General features: G+C 39.0%; 1 non-coding gene across 1 annotated transcript; it reads left to right on the forward strand.

Annotated features, from left to right (window-relative positions):
• Positions 1-4,264: 4,264 nt before the first annotated feature.
• Positions 4,265-4,366, forward strand: LOC143440196 (U6 spliceosomal RNA). The gene has a single exon (XR_013108038.1). It is a non-coding gene; the product is annotated as a U6 spliceosomal RNA (small nuclear RNA).
• Positions 4,367-4,867: the final 501 nt, after the last annotated feature.

The following is a 4,867-nucleotide window of genomic DNA, read 5'->3' on the forward strand; positions in this document are numbered from 1 at the left end:
ATGTTGTGGAAATAATTCAGCCAGTTAGTGTTTGCTACAGGAATATGAGGATCTCAGTTTAGAATTCTCGCACTCATATAAAGATCAGGTGTGGCAAGATGCACCTGCAACCTCAGGGCTGGCCAGCCAGTCTAGACAATCTCTGAGTTCCAGGTTCAGTGAGAGACCCTGCCTCAAAAAGAAAAAAGAATAAGGTAAATAGCAATAGAGAAATCACCTAAAATCTACTCTGGCCTGTACACACTATTCATGGGTGTATATGCCTGCACACACAGGCACACACCATTCATACAAAAAAATAGAAGAGAGGAAAGTCTCTTTTGCCTCTGCCTTTCTCTGTATCAGAGAATATTTTTGTCAGCTGATAAACCATGAAGTTACATGCTTTATGACCTTTCTATGATCTCTCACTGTTTGCATCTGCTTCCTCCAAGATTTGTAAGATTTTTTTTTTCTTTTCAAATTCCTTACTGTGTCTAGCATAATTCTGGGTGAACGAATAGATGGATAGATGTTCTACAAAGACACTCACGTTTCACATGACCTGTCTCACTGGGCTGAAACTGGGGCTATTAATGTGACTTTCCCCACCTTCCGAGGTTATATTTTTAATTAATAATTTGCAGCAACCTTGAAGCTATTTAAGGATTAATCACAACTATTCATTTGGTTTAGTTGGGAAGACTCAGGAGCTAAGAATTTTTTTTTAATTTTTTTTCTTTTATAAGGTATTTTATTTATTTACGTTTCAAATGTTATCTCCTTTCCAGGTCTCCTCTTCAGAACCCCCTATTCCATCCCCCTTCCCCTGCCTCTTCACCACCCACGACCCACTCCCACCTGCCCAATCCTGCATTCCCCCACACTGGGGCATTGAACCCACTCAGGCCCAAGGCCTACTCCTCTCACTTATGTCCACCAAGGCCATCCTCTGCCACATATATGGCCAGAACCATGGGTCCCTCCATGTGTACTCTGATTGATGGTCCAGTCCCTGGGAGCTCTGGGGGGTCTGGCCAGTTGACACTGTTGCTCCCTTCTTGGAGCTGAAAATCCCTTCAAGGAGCTAAGAACTTAATCAAGGCTACAGGTTCCTCAGGCAGATAAGAGAAAGAACCTCTGTCATCCATGTGTGCTTGTTAAGAGTTATTTCTGTTTTCCATGTATGTCTGGGCAGTCTATCCTGTACATTAAACAGGCACAGCTAATGAAAAGTAGCCTGACCTTTGATAAAGATATGAAAACAACTGGTAAACAATTACAAAATGCTCATTAATCTAGTCATCTGGTATTGTTTTTGCACGTAAACAAACACTTCATTTCTTAGATTTCCACAGTGGGACAAAGAGGGATTAAGCATCTCTGTACAAAATAGAATTATCTGACACTTGTTTGAGCAAATGAAGGGGTTGGGCAATGTGCTTATGACTTCTGTGTGAGTTTAAAAACCTGGCTGGTTCATGCAGTGCCATTGGGTTTTGATCACCATTTAAGTGGGATTGAAAGACATACTACAAATCTCCTCTGAGGTTAAGAAAACTCTTGTCAGCCCTTGCTAATGAAGACAAAATAAACAACTCTGGCAGTTAATTATTGGCACATGAAGTACATTGCAGTGAGAAAATGCATGTCATTCCAAGGTCTCTTCAAATGTATTGTTGGACTCTAAAGATCCAAAACAGGGATGTGCTCCCCCAGAGACACTCACGGACGGGATTCCATGCAATAGCATGAGGTTTATTGATGATAAGATGACAAGATGACAACCAGTATACTGGGGTTCTCTTGCATGCAGGCAAGAAGAACCCCGAATTAAAGCTAAGGGCAGCTTATATACCATTTTTACAGAATTTATGAGGGCAGTTATACAATTACTTCTTAAACAATATCCATAAAGGCCAAACTCCAACAGCCGTTCCCAGGCCTGGTTTCTAAGTAACTCAAATTTGTACCTTATCTTTTTACAACAAAGAAGGTCAGCTTAAGTAGCTTCTGTTTACTCAGGTTTTACTGGGTTTAGGGCTCATAAACTCCTATCTTGGGTCTTTCTTCCTGGAATGTTTGTTTGAGTCTTTGGAATGTGCTCTTCCCGGGATGTGCCTCCTGGCAGCTAATATTTGACTCAAACTTAAGAATCTTTTAATTTTAAGTTCAAGCTGATGACATTCACTCTAAAGCCAAGAAAAAAGCCAGGTTCAAAACTAAGTGTTTTAGTTAGGAGAGATGACAGAGGTTCTGGTTAGTCAACAAAATGATGGACTGGGTATTAGGACTATCTTGTACCTCACTGGTACAATTAGGAATAATTATGCTCTAATTGCATTTTGAGAGAAAAGTTTTATTTTAACAGGAAGGGTGAAGCTAGGTGATGAGAAAGAGAGAGAAGGGGGGGGGCATGGAGGCAGATGTTCACGTGTCTCCACCAGTCAAAGATAGTTGATATATCGAGGTTGGGTATTGGGTTACGCTTCTGATTGAGCATTACCAAACTTATAAAGCCTTTGATTAACATTTAAAAAATGTATAAAAGCAAAAAGGAAAAGGGGGCATGGGATAGGGGTTTTCTAGGGAGGGGAAATAGGGAAAGGGGATGGCATCTGAAATGTAAATAAAATATAAAAAATATTAAGTTCAAGCTGAGACCTGAAATTACATTCTTACAGTATAAAGAGTGTATATATGTGTGTGTGTATATATGTGTATATATATATATATATATATATGAATATATGTGTGTGTGTGTATATATATATATGAATATATGTATATATATATAAAATATGCTGAAAATTTCAAACTAAGTAAATAAAAATTATCTTTCTTGAAAGTGATATTTCCAAGTTATTGAATCTTTTTCAGCTTTGTGAAGAATTTCTTTGATCACTCAGGCTCTGCTATTTGTGAGATGCTTGTAAGGACATTGATTTCTGTTTACTCAGTTGCTATAGAAAACTCAGGCTCTTCCCAGCGCAACACTGTCTTCAGTGACATGATTGGCAGAAAAAGAACTGGCACATTTTTATTTTTTCTTTTTCTTTTTTAGAAAACCCAACATTAGATAAAGCTTAGTAAGTTTTTCCTATTATCTTATCTGACAGGTGTGTTTCATAAAAGCAAAACTGCAGATTCAATTTTGAAAAAATTTTTAAAATCCACTTTGTTATAATTAGCAGTGCAACTAAAAGATGTGTTTTAACTAAAATATGTGTTTTAAAGGAACTCTGTGGACTGGGGAGACACTTCAGTTGGTAATGCACTTGCTACACAAACATGCAGACCTAAACTTCATCCCCAGGATCCATGTAAAAAGACAGGCATGTTGGTGGGTACCTTTAATCCCAGCACTGCAGAGGCAGGGACAGGCAGATACCCGGGATTTGCTGGCCACCTCACCTAACCTCATTCACGGGTGAGCCTCCAGCCCCTGTAAGAGACACTCTCAAAACTTAGGATCGCTGGCTCATGAGGAACAATACCTGAGGCTGGCCTCTGGTCTCCACTCATGTACCGTAAATATGCATATGTTAATATGAAATATTTTGCCCCCAAAAGATTTCATAATTATCAATTTTCCTTCATTCATTTCAGACCAATTGTCTTTCAGAGCTGGATGTGTGGTTGAAAAAGATTACGGGATAATTATTTTGAACACAAACATATACCAGTCCCTACTGTTATGACCATGAAACTTTTCTCTATAAATATTTTAAAGACTTTGAATTAATGTTTAACAGAAGGATTTACAAATGTTGCACTGAAATACAGAAACATGATCATCTTTTACTAATTAACCAATCTGATGACTTCCAGCCAAAGCAAACTTTTTAACAAAATTACATTCCTATGTTTATCATGGTGAAGTTATTTAAACACTTGGATTCCAGGAAACGAAGTTTTAAAACATATTTGGGTAAATACATTTTAACATTACCCAAATGGATCCATTTAACTTGCTTTACAAAATTACTAACAGTTTTCTGACATGAAGCTGACTTTTAGACAAATCCTTACCAATCGCTCATGAATGACTTGTGGACCATCCCAAGTTTTAAAAATCCATCAGAATAATTAATATACAGAGACTTCCCCTGAGAAATAACATAGCCAAGGCCTAAGCTAAGGATGACATCAGGACACCTGGGTTTGAGCAGAAACTTCTAGTTACAGCTGAGACTCTGCCATGATAGAGAGATGGCCTCAGCTCACACAGGGTCTGCTCTTAAATCTGTGCAACTCCTTCATAAACAGAGAATCAAAATTTTGTTGTGTCAGCAGCACACATAACTAAAATTGGAACAATACAGAGAAGATTAGCATGGTCCCTGTGCAAGATCACAAGCAAATTCGTGACATGTTCCATATTAAAAGAAAAAAGGTTTTTGTTGCTTTGCTTTTAAGTTGATTTGCTTTTAACATGCTTTTGTGATGGAATCAATAATAACAACAACAAACCAACTGTAGCATTGAACAGCCGGCTGAGTGATCCTTTCCCTCTGCCCCCGCCCCAGCATCCCTTCCCTTGTGAGTGGAGATTTCTGCTTTACCTTGCAGAGAAATCAGAGCTATTTTCCAACTAAGCAGGTGCCCCTTCACTTGCTCCCCCTAATCCCAGTGTCCCTCTGCAGGCTGTTTGAACCCGATGCTCACTGAGGTCACTGCATGCTTCTCCTCAGCCCACCTTAGTTTCTTCCTATTCCTCTTCGTAACACAATGCATTTTCAAATTAGTGCCTTATCCGAGGTTCCCATCGGTTTGACAAAACACTGTGACCAAAGCAACTTGGGGAGGAAAGGGTTATTTGGCTTAAGCTTCCACACTGTTCATCCCTGAAGGAAATCAGGACAGGAACTCAAATCGGGAGCTGATG

The sequence above is a fragment of the Arvicanthis niloticus genome, chromosome 28 (genome assembly GCF_011762505.2).
Source record: "Arvicanthis niloticus isolate mArvNil1 chromosome 28, mArvNil1.pat.X, whole genome shotgun sequence".
In the NCBI taxonomy this organism is placed as follows: Eukaryota; Metazoa; Chordata; class Mammalia; order Rodentia; family Muridae; genus Arvicanthis; species Arvicanthis niloticus.